Raw genomic sequence first — 21329 nt, 5'->3', positions numbered from 1 at the left:
TTCATTGAATACTCATTTTGCAAAGTGTACATGTATGCATAAAAAAAAATCACAGAATGCTGCCTAAATGCAAGTGACTCTTACCAGCTACAAGTCAATAATAAGTTAAAAGGACTCATTAGATTAGCTCAGTAAGTTCCACAAAGAATTATGTATGGAAGAGGATTAACAGTGTGTACCCAACAATTACAATAAAATATGCAATGTTTATACTGCCTGGCTATCCTAAATGCTTACCATTCCATCGCCTCCTCTTTGCAGTTTCCTAATTTGTGACAAATGTTTAAAGTACATGTCTTACTATATGGTTTCAGGAAGTTTAATACTACAGGTTTAGGTCAGTTCTCAGAAATTATCCATTGAATGAAAAGATAAATTAATGTACTAATAAATACTTAGGCATATTTTGTTTAGGAGTAAAAATTTGCAGTGGCATGTCTTTTTACACTTAATTATCTTTTTCTTACTTTCTGAGGCAGAGGCTTTTCCCAGAAGCTTCTAGATGCATCTTGATATATCAACTAGTCTTTAACAGACTTTGGTAGGCTTATTTTTAATCTTCCCTTCATGTCTCAATCTTTATTCCATGTTTAAGAGACATTGGAGACTCAGGCTCTGCACTCATGATGATAGGAGAAGTGGAAGACAGCTAACTGAAGATACTGGGAGCATTCTCATCCCATTTGCATCATTCCTCTAACATGCCCTAACAGGAGATTGTAACTGCAAATGCTTCCCATATGCTCATGTGTTTGAACGCTGGTACCCAGCTAATGGCACCATTTGGTAGGATTGTGAAACCTTGCCTTAGTGAGTGAAGTAACTCATGGAGGGTGAGCCTTGAGGCCTTATAGATGGACTCCACTTCTTGTTCATGCTCTGTTTCCTAAATAAGGACAGAGCAATCCAGGCCCTGCATCTTCACCATGCCTTTTCTTCTACTGCCATGTCTTCTCCAGTGTGACAACCTCTGAACTGTCTGAAAACACAAGCGAAAATAGCATCTTTCTCTCTTAAGCTACTTTCCCCAGGGTATTATATTACAATAATGGAAAGGAAATAGGGCACATGACAATTCAACACCCACCTTTGGTGTTGGGGTGGGGAATATACTCTATGTTGGCCCAGAGGCTTGGGGTGAATGACGGATACTGTTGGAGCATGACAAAAGGGAAAAACAATTCAATTAACAGACACTTCCTTCAAGATTCTGACTCCTCAGAATCACTTCTTCCTCAGCAAGCTACCTGCTCTAGGCTAGCTCAATCTTTCTATATCACTGATAATGACTGTTATAATACATATGTAGTTCAGTGTTCCCCTGACAAATTTCTTTATACCTCCTTGAAGTTCTATGCCTGAGCTCTCTTAGGAGCGATAAGTGATTTTTATCTTTCTGGCTTCGTATTTATTGATTCTAATCTTTTAACTGCCCTTTGTTGATGGAAGAACGATTGCTACAAATATTGTTTTAAATGTGTCATTCCAAACAGCACCACAGCTTTATGGTTTTTTTTTATTTCTAATATTTTATACTGTGTATCTAAGTATTTAATTCGCTCTCTACATCTTCTGTGAAATTTCTTGTAAGCAAATATCTGAACTCAGAAGAGCACACTTTACTGAACCTGCAATTCAGAAAGCACGAATTCAATAGGAAAACAGAGACATGAAAGTACTATCACTAGATGGGATGATTTCAATTAAATCCTGCTGCCGTTTCAGTGACACTAAAGGAAGGAATGTTTCCATAAAAGAAATATTAATACCTGGCCTCAACCAAGTACTCAGATGGATGCTTGAGAGCTGAGAATGCCTAATCCCAGCTCTGAACTCATGGGTCAACAGAGACAGCACTAAGCAACTCACTCATTCGGTTATTCCTTTGCTTACTCATTTGGCAAATGAGACATTAGTCATTACCTAGTCACAATTCTGCAGACACATAGGTAAATAGTGTAGGTTACCATCATAACCATTAAACTCTGATGAAGGAACCATTTTAAGAAAATATATGTTATATACATTTAATCTCTCTCTCTCTCTCTCTCTCTCTCTCTCTGTCTCTCTCTGTCTCTCTGTCTCTCTCTCGGTCTGTCTCTCTCTCTCGGTCTCTCTCTCGGTCTCTCTCTCTCTCTCTCTCTCTCTCTCTCTCTCTCTCTCTCTCTGTGTGTGTGTGTGTGTGTGTGTGTGTGTGTGTGTGTGTGTGTGTAAGTAGCTCGTCTCTCTTTCTAGATATTCCTATAGATATTTCCTTGTCCCATTGTTCCTTTCCTTTCCTTTTCTTTTTTTTTTTTTTTCTTTTCGTTGTTGTTGCTGTTGATTTGCCATTTGAGATAGAGACAGATATTTTGCTTCACTGGAGATGAGAGGCTGAGAACATGAGTCTTGCCTGCTTTCCCAGAAGCCCACCCTCACAAGTTATGTATGGAGCAGAGTATGATATCAAGTGCCTATAATCTCAGTATTTCAGACCTAGAAGCAGCAATCACCACATGTTCCAGGGCAGCCAATGATATACACTATCAAATGATTCTCTGCCAAGAAAAAAATCTTTATACACTATCAAATGATTCTCTGCCAAGAAAAAAATCTTTATTTACCAAATCTACCCCAGTGGAATATTATAGACTGATGATCTCCAGACGTGATTATTTTTCACTTAAAACATTAAAAGATTCTGAAATTCCTTTAAAGACTAAAAATCCCTGCATTTAGTCTTTTGTTTTGGAATTCCTAGATGCTAAGGAATTTTTCCTTCATTTTCACATTGCCCCAGAATTCTGCTTCAAGCATGGTTTGGAGTGTTTCAATGCACTATAAAGAGAAGACTGTAATACCCCTCCAAGATCTAGGCTGTTGATAAGAATGAAGGAGGATTTCGGATAAAGCAAATATAGGAAGCAATAAACTAATGAGTGAAAGAACCAGCCAAGGGAGAGAAGAGGGAATCTGAAAAGCTGGACTGGTAGAAAAACTAGGATAAACATTTTTCAACTCTTGGAGCCTTTTAAAAGCCTTGCTTGTTACTTAAAAAATATGTGGAATCCCAAGCCCAGGAGCAGAGGAAGGAAAGCTGAATGGGGGCCTATTTCTTCTTAACTTACATAGTCAAAATCCTCTGGGCTTTTCCCTCCTCCGTTGTTGGCATGAAATATTACCCAGGTGCAGGCTGTTTTAGTGTAGACTATGTTGATAGTCTTATCCACCTGTCACCAGCCAAGCCCACTACAGAACTCTTCTTGGGACTTACAGAGGAATTGTGTCATGTGCGAATTGGGATGCCTCAAAAATAACACTGTGAATGAACAATAAGTACAAGCCCCCCACCCAATTCCTGCAAAGAAGACGACCAGTTGTAGAAACCCACAGAATTTCTCAACCTGTAGGTCACAACCCCTTTGCAGGTAGAAGGATCCTCTTACTGACGTCACATATCATCTATCCTGCATATTAGGTATTTACATTATGAGTCATAAAAGTAGCAAAATTATAGTTATGAAATAGAAGCAAAGCTAATTTTCTGGCTGGGGGTCATCACAATGCGAGGAACTGTATTAAAGAGTCACAGCATTAGGAAGGTTAAGAACCACCGTGCAAGAGTGTCTCTGGCAGTTGCCTAAGGGTAGAATACTCATACCTGCAAACTTTCTCAGGGGCAGAGGGAGGGCAAGGCTATGTGACGCCAAGTACATAAAGATCATTCCAATTTGTTAATGGAATTTGCAGTTTGCAAAGAAATTTTTGTAAGAAGCATTTCCAGAGAGCGAAGTCTTTTGTTTCCACTCACACAGAATGGCCTCAGGTCAGCCAAATATGGAAGGGACACTCAGCCAAAGCTTCTAAACCCTGTGGCAATGAGGCTCCAGGGAAAAGGCCATCAAAGGGTCTACAAAGATTACCAATAGCATCTGCCAGTGAGACACTTAAGCAAGAGGAAGCAGGTCTGCCAGGGCAGAATCCGTACTGGCAAGTAAGAAAACACTGTGCTTGTGGCCACTGATGGTGAATACTTGTACATACTGATCTTTGGACACCTGACCTGGCTCAGCTAAAGAACTCCGTCAATGAGAGCCTCTTTCACCTGCCTTCACTAAAGTATAAGGGCAGCTGCTGGTGATGACAATAGGCTTCTAATCACTGTCAGCAACCACCACTGGAAAGGCTGCAGTTCTGGCTCTGAGTGATTCCCTTACCCTGTGCAGTTCCAGGCAGGCTATTTCCTTCTATGTGCCATAATTTTCTCACTATTAAAAGATGGGAGTTGAGCTAACATTAAGGCTTTGTGAGCACTGAGGAATCAGATTTTCTTTAAGCGGCTGTAGATTTCCTCTAGGCACACTGTGTGTATATGTCTATTATGTCTATGCAAGTATGGGCGTGTGTGTGTGTGTGTGTGTGTGTGTGTGTGTGTGTGTGTGTGTGTGTGTGTGTTGGGGGTATGTTACATGTATGTGTATAATAACTTTACAAAAATTTAACTCAGGCTCCGAAATAAGTATTTTTGGGGTTAAGTTGTGTAAATGTAGGGCATATTGTAAGGTATGGGAGATAGGCTCAATTCTTCTCTTAAGGAGAATTAAATTGGAGAAAGAAAAATTAAAATATAAAGTGCAGTGTGGTAAGGGCAGCCAAAGGGTAAGCGCAGTTGTGTGGGAGACAATAGGTAAGGACTGGGGCAGACACTCTTCCAGCCTGTGGGGAGGTAGGAAATGGAGGAGATGGGTTTCCAGAACAAAACAAGTTACCTTATTCAGGGTTAGGGGTTGTCTCTAACATAGTGAAGAGTTGTGAAGGCTGAAGGTAAGCATAAAGTTTGGCACTGAAAGTAAAACCTGGTAGAGAGGGCAGGAAAATGAGTACTCACCCAACTAATTCATCAAAAAGGATCAAAGTAAAACTGGCCATTCCGGGCTTGGATAAATACCTTCTGCAAACTCATCCTCGCCTCATTAACACCTCCTTTTTCCCCTAGAATTTTATTTGACATCTCATTATAAAGTTGCTATTCAAATATATAAACCCTTTAAGATATAAAATAATAAGCAGCCATATAACTACTGTCCAACTAGAAATCAAACACCAACATTAGAGTGAAAGAGCCTTGCTCCTGAGCACACACTTCGTGACACAGTCAGAGATATTACATTCTCAGGAAAGGGGCATGAAATTTCAAATTGATTTTATTAATTTACATTGCAAAATATAACTATCACGTGGACTGGGATATGGCTGTCCCTGAGTCCTGGACCTCCCTTCCCTGTACTAAGCTTCAGGGCATACCACATCTCAGCAAAATGCCAATTTGTCAGCTAATAGTGAGAAATTCCGGGCAGTCTGAACAACTTATTCCTTCCAGTGCCTAGTTTCCCCATGAAATGTCAAATTGTAGTCAGATGTTTCCTTGGGGGATCTGGCCTAAAATGAATAGAAACTCCAACAGCACAGGCTTAACCTGATTCGTCCACCCATTCCTTCCTTACCCGATTCCCTCTGCTGCCAGGTAAACTGTAGAAACTCTAATTTACATTTTTTGTCAGATAAAATTTAAAACTTAGTATGTGTATTTTTTTTTTCTGTAGAGTGCCTGCAAGCATGTGAGCAGGAACAGGACAGGGAGCCCCATCACCCCAGGTTTGTCAGCATTCTATCTGTTTATCAGGACAGCGGGGAAAACTCTTTTCAGTTGCAGTGACTTTCTCTACAGCATTCTTGAAGAGGATTCAGCTCTATAGACCTGAACACAAGTGGAAGATGAGAGGTCAGATGGTATGTTGTTTGTGTGTGCTTGGGTATACAGAATGGGGTTTGTACCATATGATAAGCAAGAAATACAATGAATGAGACGGTATATTTCTCTTGGGGACAGCAGGGAAAAAACAGAAGTGTGACCTCGGAGAGTTTCCTGATTAGACTTTCTTGTGCTTTTTGCTACTTTTTTAAAAAGTAAAGCTCACTCATTGTATACAAAGAATTTCCATTATAACTAAAACAGAAATAAACAATTATTTCTACTATGTCTACTCACCATTGTACTTTGAATATTATCTAGCTGCATATTTGCCTTCCCTCAGGTCCTCTGTACAATTACGTATACATGAGACAAAAAGCAAAGACAGACAGTGTCACAGACCAGATGGACTCAGCACACATGAATCTGAATGCAATGGGGCAACCAACAGAAAAAGACAACTGTGAAAACTAATTAAATCTCAATAAAATCCACAGTTTAGCCAGTAACAGTAACCTAATACTAGTCTCCTGTTGTGAAAAATACTCAGTGGTAATGTACAATATTAGCACTGAGAACTTCCGGTTGAACTAGGCGTATTGACACACACCTTTAATTCCAGTAACTGAGAGACAGAGGTGGGCAGATCTCTGAATCTGAAGCCACCCTAGTCTACATGGAGAATCTGAGGCTAGAAAGAGATGCAAAGCAAGATCCTGTCTCAAAAACAACAAACAAAGAAAATATAGAAATTTAGAAATTTAGAAAGCCACCTACTGTTTTTTTTTTAACTGCTCTGTGAATGTAAACTTACTCTAAGGTAAAAAGTTTACTATAAAACAAAAGCACAGTGTTATACAGTGTACTGCCACCTGACCTAATCCTCAGAATGCCTAAAAACCAGAACGTATTCCTTGGTAGACTAGCTAAAACCAGTAGTACCCCAGATGGCTGCCAGTGTGACCCCAAGACAGCTTTCAGCTTCATTATCTTATAATCTCCACATTAAGACTAGCCCACTCCTTATTAGCCTATTCCTGCCCTCATTTTACCCAATATCAATGACTTCCCTCCATGAAATGGACTTAGAAGTTGATCCGTGCACCTAGACTCCAGTTCTCCAGTCTCTGGTCAACAGATAATCATGGGCTATTGTTGCCTTTTTGAGTTAGATATCAAAGAAACGCTGGGACAAATGGATGAGGTGCCTATTAACAAACTGAAGTGGATGCTCACTGCTAGGGTCTCAGCATTTCACGTACCTGTTACAGAGTCATGTCTAACATACCCCAGCTGGAATATCCTGCCCCAATCCTAAATGTCTCAGCCCCTGAGCTTCACTTCTCCTCCCCAGCTTTTCTCTTCCTGTGTAATTCAGTCATTTGGCGACATGCCCTCTTGGTTCCCTTGGCCTCTTGCTTCTCCTTACTCTTGGTTCCTCTCTTTGCCTTCTCCTCTCTCCTTTCTTCTTTCTTCTCTTCCTATATTGTTCCCTACCCTCTCTCCTTTCGTATTCCAATTCAGTCTACTGGCCACATTCAGTCTGAACCTTTCCAGATGCTTCTGGCTGTTTTCTCCCTCTACAGTATAACCTTCTCCTCATCCATACCTAGGAACAGTCATGCCTTCATTTTTCATTCATTCATATTCTTCTTTGCTTCTTAGATTCACAACACTGACAAAAAGAACTATTTGTGGGGGACTGTCTCCTACCAGAGGACTCTTGCCCCTATTTTTATCTTACTATCCTCAAAAGTTTGTGGCGAAGCAAGACTAAGCCGTCAGTCATCTAAGCATGAGAGTGAGCTGTAAAATAGAGAATGGGCAGAATATCAGTGTGTTATCTTGAAGGCATGATGGACAACACAAAGATGTACCTCTGACATGAGAAGAAAGGTTTCTTCCAGCAGCATAAGATCAAGATCTATAAACAAAATTCACCCACTAGTCAAAGCTCAACCCAATGACTAAGTTTCCCAGCCAAACACACCAGATGTGTGTATGCCTTAAATCCTGTCACATGTCCAAGTATCTAATTCCTGTGGAGAACCAAATCTTTATTTCAAGTCTCAGAAGCTCTTTCCTTGAGCTCCTTGTTTAGTTGATTTATAAATCTTAGGGGTTTTGTTTGCATCAAATAAATTGTTTCCACCAGTGAGCTGATGATTCAGTCAGGGTGGGAAGCCCCTTCTGTCTTAGGGCCATATTCTTGCTAATTTGTCATGCCTTGCTTATGGCCTCAACAATCCTTTTCTTTATCCCAGGCTTAACAGGAGTTTCATCTTTAGTTGCTAAATGGTTGGGTTGTACCAAAACATGTGTCTTGTTTTTTAATGTAGCATGGTGTTGATGGATGACTACAGACAGACAGAGACTAAAAGAAATGGTGTTTACATCAGCTAGTGTGGACAGTAGCATTGGAGTGGAGACATGTGCTTTCCTCAAGGACAAGGATGCTGTTTTCAAAGAGTGAGTGGGTTGTTGCAGTGCTACAGTGCCATTCAGTGACTGTTAGAAAACTGAGCGATTCACAACCAGCAATCACAACACATTTTAAAATTAAGTCAAATGGCAGAAGCTAGAGCAGAGGGAAATATTTCGCCTCCTGTTCCCTCCTAACCTTATTCTGTGAGTTTTGTGTGACTCTTCAGTCTTAACACTGATGTTGCCATGTATCAAAGCACCAATTCAATATCAGAGAGACATGCAGGTAGGACACTCACTCAACACTGGACTTCACAGGACACGGGCCCGGATGAGAGGGCAAATAGCAGCTCATAGCTTGAGCATAGCTTTACTGGCTCACTCTTCATCTTACTGCCATTTGTGAAGCCTGAAAGGAAAAGAGAATTAAACTCTGACTAGGCTACATCCAGCTATGCCAAAGCTAAGCTATATTTCTTCAATGATATTTTTTAATTTTATGAACTAAATGTTATCATTTTAATTTACAAGTTGCATTTACAGTTTAATACTCTCAATCATATGGAAGCACCCCAATCAGATATAGAACTCTCAAAATATCCGTGGACATTAACATATTATGTCACTTTGGCATGTGATTTTTTTTAAATTGAAAAAAAAAAGCAAGACAACAGATAAAAGAAAAATGAGTTCATTGCCCTTAGTAGGGTAAAATAAGGATGCTAGTGTGTTCAGCCATTCTCTCTGCACCAGGAAATCACAGTAGTCTCCTGAGAAAGTTTTAAACTATTATCAGCATGGAAATTAGAGGACATTGGAAGAATCTGCATCACAAATCATACTTCTAGTTTTTATCTTAATGGCCTCATTTTCTTTTGTCACCAACAGGACTCAGAGTTCTTTTCATTTGTGCCCACTTCTTTCTGTATTTATTGTTCTTTTCCATCATGTTAGATTAAGGCTAAGATTAACCATCATTTTGGGGGAGTTACTTAAATCAGCAATGTCATTTATGAATGTGATGCATGTATTAATAAATTAGACTTTTGTCAGTCTAATATACAGGATCCCACCCAATGAACCTTAACTGTGTGAAGAAAAGAAAAAGGTGCTGTTTGTGATTTGTGGTGGGGGTAGTGTTTTATACTCACCAAATGCTGTGTTCCAAACTGACTCTGCTGAGTAGCACTGTATAATTTCTCCTTTAGTCTTCTTGAAGACATTTAGAAGTAATATATATCTTATCACAGGTAAGGAACTTGATGACAGAAAAGTTAAATGGCCACCAAATGTTACAAAGTACTTAAAGAAAAAAAGACGTGCTCACACTGGAACACCAGCCTAAAATTTGCACCCCCACTCCTCTGCCTTTTTAAGTTAAACACAAAAACTCTTTTGCATCTGCATTTGTTGTGTGAGCACTTTGATGGGATTAAACCATCATCTGCATCTGCAAATCAAAACCTCTCATGTCTCTCTAAACTTTTCTCCCTGTAGTGCCAACATCAAGCTAATGGCAACTCATTTGCTGTGAACTGCTAACAGCCCATCATACTGCTGCATTGCTCTGACTCTGTCCTCCCACTCTGTCCTCTGTTTTGCATCCAGAAACTAGTAGCTTTACTCATAATTTCGTAGTGTTATTCACTTTATTTATTTTGTTTTAATGTGAGCTCTTCAAGGACAAGAATTTGGTTTATATTTTTTCTTCCTGGAAAAAAATGCCTATTGCTTAATAATGTTTCACACTTGACCCCTCTGGATTTTTACTTATTCTTCCATTTTTAAATATCTCTGTGTACCAAAATGAACCAAACAATTATGTATACATGCTACCTTCACTGAGAACATTGATTTTAATATCCATAAATTCACTTTTGTACCTAGAAACATAATGAACATCGAAATTGAATTTATCAATATCAAATTATTCATTGTCCAGTCTTTCTATTTTGAAGTGAAAGATGTTATAATAGAATGCTAGATATTAAGAAATTTACAAAGCAAGTAAAGTTATTTATCCATACTTTAGAGCCTTGGAAGTTCAAGGTTAGTATCTGGTGTGAATCCTTAATAATGCTGTATAATCTCATAAGATAATTTTGAAGGACAAAAGTGCACACACTAAAGACATCAAAAGAAAACTGAATTGACTCTACAATAAACCCACCCTCCCAAAGCAAACTCAATCCCACTCACAGGTTCTGATAGCCATCAGCACCAAATATACTGATAGTTAACACAAACCGTTTCTGTCTTCACAGTCCAATTAGAAACCTTGCTTGGCATAGCTCTTTGCCCTTGGATGGAAAGAGTTGCCTTTGTAAGACTTTTCTAATTTCTACTTCTTCCTTATACCCTTAAAATATTTATCTACACTGATTTTCTGAATGCAAGAAATATCCCATATAAAAAATATGAAGTCCTCTGAGAGAGGAAGACATAATTTTAGAACACTAGATCTCTAAGTCTGATATTGGCTAAATCAACTTGCTATTTATTACCATCACATTTTTCAATACAAACCACTACCTGCATCGAATTAACAATATTAATCTGTAGCTTTTTGAAAAAGATATATATCTTGCATTTTATATGTTAGAGTGTTTGGTCTTTATGCATGTATGTGCACTGCACATACAACACAAGAGGCCACAATAACTACTGGAACTGGAGTTACAGACCACTGTGAGAAGTCATGTTGGTGCTAGAAACCAAACCCAGATCCTCTGCAAGAGCAACAAATACTCTTAACAGCTCCAACATTTCAGCAGCCCTCACATTAGTCCATTATTTAACAGATGACTTAGTAAACCTATAAATGTCCCATCTCTTTACATAGATGCATTGAGTATCAAACCTTCAACACATAAGACTTGTGAAAAACATTAAACCACAACATCTATCTTCTTCCAGAACCTGCTTCCAACTTTCTACACATGGTTTTCAGTTGGGAATCATTTCATGGTGACTACATATTATCAGGTGCCCAAATCATCCTAAGTTTAGTGTTTTCTTCCAACTAACCATTCAATCTTGCTGGGTTTCATTGCAACCTCTCAAGTTATACAGCACCCTTAGTAACATCTAAACAGTACCACTCTTTCTGGATTACTACTATTCAGCATCCTATTTAGAACCCCTGCTTCTGCTTTTGCCTTGTTGTAGCCCCCGAGCATCCTAAACTAAAGAAGCCCTGCAACTAAAGTTTCTGCTCAGAATAAGAAATCTTGTAGATGCTCTCTGACTTTACTAAATGCCAAAGCCCATGGCAGAACACAAAGTTCAGAGTTTCTGACTGCATTACTCTCAAGATCCTTGATATCATTCTGTCACCATCTCTAGCCCTTTGCCTTTTGCCTAAAAAGCTTTGCCGTTGATTGTCCACATGGCTTCTTTCCTCACCTCCTTCCTTGTTCAGATGTCACCTACTTAAGGAGGCTTTCCCTAAATATCATATTCTATCTAAAATCACCAATTACTCTTTCAAGGAAGAATTCTTTCTCTTATAAAAAAAAAGGAACATATTTTTCTTGCTTTGGTTCCAGTAGCTATAATTATTCAAGGAATATTTGTCAATTAAACACTGCCAATTGTGTGATAAATATCTGGTGAATATGTATATTATACATAAAGAAATCCTACTTAATGACTGAAATATTTTTCAAATCCTCCAGGACACAAAGGTTTCTCAGAATCTCACCTTTGAATATGCCTGTCTTCTTCGCTGTACAGCCACCTCACTACCATTGCCCCATGCTCACAACCGTACTGTACATCACAGTCACACCAAAAGAACTGTCAAGTGTGAACACAGAGCTCTGTCTGCAAAGCCCATTTAGAAACCTTCATCTGCACCTCACACCTCCCCAAATGGAAGCAGCACTCCTTTTTCTCCTCTTTCTAAGAGGCCACAAGAACTCTTCCATCATGGCTTTACATTTTTCTAATATGGAAATTACCCTGTGCTTTGAGGAGGACATTAACATATTATTTTACTATGATTTTTTGAATTTGGAAAGTTCTCATCATGAGACCCTAGTGTCACTCACAGTAGAAAACATGTGTTCACAGACATAGATATATCCAAGTCTGACAACGACCAAATCTGTCTGCTTCTTGTGACCAAGGCTTTGTGTGTGTGTGTATGTGTGTGTGTGTGTGTGTGTGTGTGTGTGTGTGTGTGTGATAAAGTATTACACACATCATATCCAGGCTAGAATCTCCCAATTTTCCCTATTTCAACCCCTTAGTAATGTTGATATTATTTAATGAGAGTGTATACTCTTCTAAGTGGAAAAAAGAAAAGAAGTAAAGAAAGAAAAAAAGAAAGAAAGAAAGGATGAAAGAAGGAAAGAGAGAAAAATAACAAAAATATCAGCTTGCATACTATCCTTTAACTGAGGGACTAAGTCATTACACACATTAAAAGGTCACTTTCATTTAGACTGTATTCCATACAAGAAGCCCATCTATAGTCATGGTTTTATTTAGAAGAACTAAGAAAATGAACATGAGAAAATTTTAAGTTGACCAAGCCCCATGAACAAGGCAGGCACGATGCAAATGTTATTAACTGGCTTGGGTCAGATTGGGCCTTGAGAAGTGATTATTCTATATTCTCGGAATGGATTCTCCTTTTTTCTGGCCTCACTCCTCTCCTCAAAGCCTTTGATCTGTGATGATCCTTAGTTTGGCACACTGGAGACACCATTTCAGATCACACAGAGATGAGGAAGTACACGTGAGGACTAGATACGTGGAGGTGATGGAGATGGTGATATCCTGACTTGCTGGGGAGAGGAAATGGCTTTTCCTGATGAGGACTGTTTTAGACTGTGGTGCTGCATCAATCAAAGAGGCACAACAGCAGAGAAAGATGTCAAGAAGACAGGGACTATTCAAAAAGATGCAGGCTCTGCCCTGAACATTATGTTACCCCATAAATCACAGTCCTTTCCTATTATGTTTTATTTTATACATGACACATCCTTTCAGGGGATCATAGGTTTACTGAAATAACTGAATGTGATCCCAGGAAATGGTTTTTGGGGCGATTCCTTCACCAGATTCTCCAGCTCTTGGATTTACCATTGTCAGTTATTGAGACTCGTGCTGGGACATCCTAACTCTTGGGTCTAAACCTTTCTCGCAGCTGACATTTCCAACTCTTGCTTCCAAGAAGTTGGTGACATGTTGAAACATCTCTGTGGGCTGATGTTTACAGTTTGTTCTTAGAAATGCATGAAACTGTCCTGTCACATGAAGATTCAAGGACCAGGTTGATCTACAAGAGTTGTCCTCTGATCATGGTTTTAACTTTTCCATTGTGGAATTCCCTTGTGTTTTGATGAAATTTCCATGAGACCAAGATCCCAAAAGCTAGTGGTTTGTTAAGGTCATTCCATTTCTGTGACATATGTTCCATATATTTGTGTTTGAAAATATAAAGTCAACCCATTTCTATAAAGTCATATCTTTGTTTGGAAATAAAATTCAACTAATTAACTGTGACTATTAGATATCTGACAAACATTTGTCCTCTTTTCATTATGCTATGGAGAATTAAATATTCTCAACAGCATGTAAGCCTAATGTGGCTAAGTCTTAGATTAAATTTCTTTTCATATTCAAATGATTTAATTCAAACCATGATACAAACTACACATGATAAGTATCCCATATCTTTCATATTTCTGAGAACTCAGCAGAATTTAAGAATACCACAGGTCTAGGTCTCAAACCAATAACCTCTAGCACATGGTTCTAAGTCTAACAAGTGTATTTTGACTGGGATGCTCATCTCATTCTATGTTAGTATTGCTGGCTCCTCTTCTACCACCTAATGTCTAACTGTTTTCCACCAATCCACTCTGCTATTTTTTTTACCTTCCAAGAAAATAATCCACCTAAATATGTTTCCTTAAGTCTTACTTGGTTGAGACATGCATTTACTAAATCATTCAACCTGTTATATTTCACTAAGGGTTGAATGTCAACAGGATAGAATATGTGAAAAGAAATCAAGGTGCCAATTCCAAATCTGTCTCTTCATGTTTAAGAAGATAAAACCAAATCATGTTATAAAGTTATATAATTATATAGTTATATAGTAATAAAAGACAATTCAATTAACTGTTGGTTTTAGGTATCAGACACTCTTTTTTTTTTTAAGATATATTGCAGTCATATTCACCTACCACTTAGTTTCCTTCCCTCCTTCCTTCTTTCCTTCTTTCCTTCTTTCCTTCCCTCCTCCCTCCCCCTTCCTTCCCTTTTTCTCTCACTCTTTCTCTTAAATTTCTTTCTCAAGTTACATTTTTATGAATCAAAGACTTCAATTTCTTCTACACCCTTAACTAGAGGTCAGATAAACCCAAAATCTATTAACATAAACATCAATCCTGAGAGGAGCATTATGCTTGGTTTGGTAAGTGTCTTATATTCCAGGCTAAGGACAAGCCCTTCATTTGGTTCTACACTATCATCAAAACATAAGCCAGACCTTTCTTTATGTCCTCCTCACCCTGCCCCATCTTGCCTGCCTTGCCTCTGCCTTGTCACATTTTTCTCCACCTTTCCTCACCCTTCCTTCAGACTTACGATCATCTTGTAGCTTCCCTCGTGTTGCGACCATCAGGAGTATTATTACCACCACATGGAAGTAAATAAAAACTTTTGTATATCTCCAAAGTCAAATGAAGGTGAAACAAAAATGTCCCCTGTAAAAAGTGTCCAATTTCACACTTTCCCCAAAACATTGTCTAATTAAAGGCATGTTGTTAGTAAGCAGGAACTACATTCATTTTCCTTCCTCCTTCCCTCTGTTTCTTCCTTTCTTCATTCCTTTCTTCCTCCCTTCTGCCTCCTCCCCACTTCCTTCCCTCCCTTTCTCTATGTCACTCTAAAATCAAGCCCGGAGACCCTTGCATGCTAAGCACACAATCTATCTATAGCTACACCTGTTTACATGCAGTTTTAAGGAAGACCTTAGAAAAGAGTAAGGTATGAGGAGAATTCTGCGTCCATTATCAGTATGAAAAGAGCTTCATGACTTACAAAGTTGACTGTTTAAATTCTGAGGCTGGATGAGCTAACAATAAGGCAGAGGCAATCTACAGTCTGAGGAGACACCCAGACAAAAAGCTAAGCTCTTTGGCAACCACACTAAGTGCAAGTGTCACAATCGAACAGCCCACAGAGTCCAGGATCTGAGAAGAGGATTTGAAAGCACCAGCTTGGAGGCTGAACTGTGTCTACCCTCTTGAGTTTTAGTGCTTGGAAACTCAGGAATTTCTCCCGAAATAAACAACTACATCACTAAAATGTATTCCCTATGTCCTAAAATTAATGGAAAATTGTATGCTAACTAACTGTTATGAAGCAACCTCAAGCTGAAAAGCATAACAAAATATCTTGTTTAAGTGTCTACTGAAAGGCATGCTATCAGAAATGACAAAATAGAGGCAGCCAAAGAGAAAGCGTGCCTGGCCCTTTAGATGATGAAATTGTTGAAGTTTGGCTTACTTGTGTTGTGAAGAACATACGCAAAATTGTGCATTTCTATGATGCAAATATTTAAAATATATAATCATTATCAATTAATCTTACAGTACGGTTTGGGCCATTAACTTTCACATGGAATAAGAAGTAAAAGCCTTTGTAAGGCAGGAAAAATATTTAAATGTAAATCAGCTGTTCCTTTGGACAAATTAATCTCCTTTAAAAGCAGCTTGCAAAGGGGTTAAGTGGAGGTTACTGTAATAGTAAAGAGTGCATTTAAATTACTTTTTACATTATAAGTACTTGATAAATATCAGTTCCTATTTCTGCAAAGTACAATTCAGAAAATTCTGAGGGTTTTGAAGAAAGATATTAAAATGATCCATCATTACATGTCCCAGGCTAGCTATAATTAAATGCTCAATATATTTTTACAGGGTAAATGTGTGTAACTCCATTCTAGAGACAAGAATTGGTTTAGTAGCTAAATTGATTTCTTTGTTGTGGTTGTTTGTTTGTTTGTTTGTTTTTAGATAGAATCTCGCTATGTAGCACAGACTAGATTCAAATTCATGGTCTTCTTGCCTCTGAATCCCACATCATGGGATATTAGATATGTGCCAACAACAGTTTTGATAGTGGTCTTAACTTGACTAAATATTTATTAATTTTATTATCAATAAATATGTATATATGCTATTATTTGAACAACTGCACTTTATTCCATTGAATGGTAATGATAGTGTTTTCTAATTTCTTAATTTTGATTTTTATTACCATCATCATCATCATCATCATCATCATCATCATCATCATCATTTTGAGACAAGTTCTCCCCATGCAGCCCTGGCTGTGATGGGACTTTGAAGATCAGGCTAGCTTTGATCTTACAAAGCTCAACCTGCCTTTGCCTTCAAAGTACTGGAATTAAAGGTGTGTGCCACTATGCCCAGCCTATTGCCATTTTTTATAGTACACACAAAGACATTTATCCTTTAGCTTCTAAACTATAGCTCATAGTATTGATACGCCCCAATAAACTCCCCAGTAATCACTCCTTTACACAAGTTTTAATTATTTGAGAATTTTATATATGCATATAGTGTATTTTAATTAAATCCACCTATCCTTTCTTCCTTTTTCTTCCTCACTATTATTCTTTTTCAATTACATTCCCCCACACTCCCATTAAATCCATTGAGTCAATTTAATGCTGTCTATGTGTTCATGAGTGTAGACCCAGTTCTTAGAACATGGGTGGCCTTTCAGGGACCACATCCCTGTGAAACGCCAACCCTTTCTCCCCCAGTAGTCATTATTTGGGATGGTAGCATAAAGGAGAAATTCTGGACCCTGGCTGAATAGCTTTATGTCAACCTGACAGAAGATACAGTCATCTGTATCTTCTCACTTAGGAAAATGACACCATTTGATGAAGTTGTAGGCAAGTCTGTAGGGCATTTTTTTTTAATTAGTGATTGATTTGGAATTTTCCAGTGTGCTGTGGTTTTGGCTGGTGGGTCTTGATTTTATAAGAAGGCCGTCTTAGCAAGCCAGTGGTAAGAAGTCAGTAACCAACACCCTCCATAACCTCTGCATCAACTCCTGGCCTCCACATTCCTGTCCTTCTTGAGTTCCTGTCCTTACTTCCTTGAATGATGAACAGAATTGTGGAATTGTATGTGAAACAAAAACTCTCCTTGACAATTTGTTTCTGATTATGGTTTTCATCGAAGCAATATTAACCTTTACTAAGACAGAGATGGGTAACTTACACAAACTATCTTTGAAAGAACCATATGGAAGCCTACTACTGTACAAGCTTCCTAAAATTTACACATGTAAAAAGGAGCATAAGTGGAATTGGCTTATAACAGGAAGACAATTAATTTTCCAGATGCCTTAGACTATCAGATAAAAAGCCCAGTGCCAGGGATGGGCCATCTCTTTTTAAGCTGTTGGTTAGCTCTAAACATCATAGACAGCTGAACTTTTTGGGGTTTTTGAGCTTAAAATATTTAGAGTTCTTTCACACAAACATTAGCTATCTGGGGAAAATTAAATCTTATGTGTTATTGCTATCATTCTTTCCACTGTTGACAATTTTTTAAAATCTTTTTTTATCAAATTTTATTTAAAGGTTTTGTTTTATGTTTATGGGTGCTCACTCCTCAAAGACCTTGTACCAATGGACTGCCTGAGAGTTTGTCAGAACCCTGGATCTGGATTTCCAGATGGGTGTGAGCTATCATGTGGAAGTTGGAAATTTTAAATGGGTCCTCTGCCAGAATGAACACTGTTCTTAACTGCTCAGTCATCTCTCCATCCCCAATTTAAATCTTTTGCAATGTGATATTTTAAATTTTTTATTTTATTTATTTATATATTTTACATATACATTTATATTAGCACACATATATACAATAAACTACCTACAGCAAGAAGAACCATGAAACAATCAGGAATTAGATATATGTTACATTCAGAGTGTTTTTGGCTATTTGTATTTGACAGCCTTGAAGAAAACATCTTTCTTTCTTGGTTTGTCTAAATTCTGAATGTAAGTCGATAGCTATCCTATCTCATCATTATCAACTTAAAACATCTATCTAGACCTTAAAATATCTTAACCCCTAAACAATGAAGTTTAATTGTAAAAAGAAACTATCCGGTCTTCAATCCCATCACAGACTTGAGAAGGAATAAAATTAACTATCTGAGTATACAGGGAGATCTGACAAGACAGGGTAAGGAAGTCCTCAATAGTTCCTGCCTCACAAATATGTCTGTAAGATATACTGGTCCAGAAGGTCAAGATGATGCTCCAACATAAGAGAGTTTCCTATGACTGTTCAGGCATCAAACTGACTCTGTCACCTTCTCATTTTGGAAGTGACTTTCCAATTTAATCTATATGCTCAACACCAACATCATTCAACATTGTTAATTATGATTAATTCTCTAATAATGTCTCATAATTTCATACAACGAAACAAGAAAACTTCACTATGTCCTCTGTGGATCCAGCTAAGTGCTAACTATCCATTTATGAATGATTCTGCCATGAAGAATTATGCCACACATATTTATCTAAGATTTACCTTAGATTAATGTCACAAATTTTTATTTTAGTCCATAAAAGGCCTTTACAAATGAGCAACAACTAATGAATGAAAGAATGCCTGTTAATTGTGTAAATTCTTTCATTTATACCTAATGAATATTTGTTATAAGTGAATTAGAACTCAGGATGAAGATAACATCAAAATAAAGCCTCTTCTTATCTTCTGCATTCTTCAAGTAATTTTCTAATCATTCACCACTAACACTTTAAATCTGTATCCATGAGTTTATACTGAGAACTATTTTTTAATTTTTTCATGATTCCTTTTTATTTTTGTGTATTGTGTTTTGCTTGTAATTAAGTCTGTGTGAGGGTGTTCGGTCTTGTGGAAGTGGAATTGCAGATAGTTGTTAACTGCCATGTGGGTGCTAGAAATTGAACCAGAGTCCACTGGAAGAGCTGCCAGTGCTATTAACCTCTGAGCCATCTCTCTAGCCCTGAGAGCTATTTTCTACCTATCATCTGTCAATCTATTTATCCATCCATGTTACATATATATGTCTCATATATATGCATATGTCAATGTAGGTATTTTTGCTTGTTTGTTTTGTCTTTTGTTTGCTTACAGAAGAAAAAATGTAAGAGCAGGTACTGAAACCTCGAGAGGCAGGCCCATCCTAACTGTACCAATCCCTGATGATAAGAGGGTCATTGGGCAAAAGCTTTGCTGCAGCTTTACCTTAAAAAGAGCTTATAAACATGATGATAAGCAGGAATTCTGTTTACATTTCTGTTAGCTGCAAATTTGCCAGAGCACAAGGTATAAAACAGAATCAAATAGAAATATGTTTGGGCCTGGAGAGATGGCTCAGCCTTTACAGGCTAGGATCACAACCAAAAATAGAAGAAATATGCTGTGGGAAACCCTGCATAGCATTCTATAGGCAGCCCAGCTCTTCCCGGTGATGGAGTTTCACATGAAGCTCCTAGCATCCACAGATCCAGTAACCCTCTGAAATATTCAAAGTAAACTCAATAGTACTCTCTTAAAGAAAAAGCCTTTTGTAATAAATGACAACTTTCTCTAAAACTGTTGAAAACTCAACTTTGGAGGAAAAAGTATCCCTGGGCAGCTCATGCAAGCTAATGAGTTAAACAGAAAATCCTGAACCATGTAGTTTAAAGTTTTCTGTTGGATTAACACTCTGTGGACTAGTATGGTGCAGCTGTGTGTGTGTGTGTGTGTGTGTGTGTGTGTGTGTGTGTGTGTGTTTGTACTTTCCTTTTCCATTTTTTCTTCCTCTATTCTCAAGCTGTCTTGTACTGACATGCTCACTGTTTCTAACAACACGTGTTCCTTTTCCAAGTCACTTATATAGTCTATTAGAGATAAAGAAAATTGCAAACAACCAAGCTTGGTAAATGATGCAGCTTTAATATGATTTCATGAGGTCAGTAAAACAGCCAGAGGAATCGTGCCTTCAATCATTTAATTCTACGCACAGATATTCACTGATATCTCTTTGTGCAAAAGCCTTAGCATGATGCATGAGCTACAGCTTGTCACAGACAATAATGCTCTGAGGTTAAGGGTAAGGCTGTTGCTTTTAAAATGTCTGTTTCTGTTTTCAGGAACCTTTTAAAATGTCTGCATCCATAGCAAAATTATGAGTGGTAAATGAGACACTTTTGACCTCGGAAGAGTCATTTCATTACTGAACCACGGTGTCCATTGATGTATGGTCCCTAAGTCTCTGAAAGTATCAGTACTCATAACCTTCTGTTTTGATCTTGCATTCAAAGTAAGCAAGCCTGGGGTTTTTATTCTCATCTCAGAACACAGTGTAAAAAGGCTCATAAACTGACAATAATTTTAAATCTTTCAAAATATTGTCTCAGAAGGATTTTCCACTTAAGTTAAAGCCCTTGCCGAAAGCCTTTGGCAAAAGCATTTGTCAAGCATGGTAGGATACAAGTCATAGGAGCTAGGGAGATGTTGGGTGAAGTGCTTGCCTTGAAAATATGAGGGCCTGAGTGCAGGGAAAGGTGGCTGAGTTCAGTTGCCAGGGTGTGAGGATCCCCAGGGAAAATCTGTTTAGCTAGACTAAGCAAACGAGGCGAGCTCCAGGTTCATCAAGGGATTCTGCTTCAGTAAGTAATGTAGAGGCAAAATGAGAACAGTACCCCAGCCCCTGGCAACCATGTCACATGTCCAAACACATGCACATGCATCTGCATTCACAAATACAAATGGAGGGAGGAGGGGAAGAGGGGCAGAGAAAGATAGAGGCAACCATTTGCATATACAGAAGCAAAAATGATTTTTAAAAGTAATAAGCATTTTATGCATGATATCCCATTTTTGAAAGAGCACTGACCCAGTAGGAAAATCTGGAGTCCAGCCTGGAGTATTCAAAGATCGTATCAAGAGGAATCTCTAGATTCCAGTTCTCTCTCTCTTCCTGCATAGAATGAGCATGGTTGTGTCTGTATCAGGACATAAAAAGACAGCGTATTTTAAAACATGATTGAGCCCACCATTATCCTGGGATGGAGAGTGGTGGCATTAAAGATATGTCACCCCACTCTGAGCATCTATAGACAGTT

This window comes from Acomys minous (genome assembly GCF_964271855.1).
Source record: "Acomys minous genome assembly, chromosome: 1".
Lineage (NCBI taxonomy): Eukaryota > Metazoa > Chordata > Mammalia > Rodentia > Muridae > Acomys > Acomys minous.
This window is presented reverse-complemented; position numbering follows the sequence as displayed.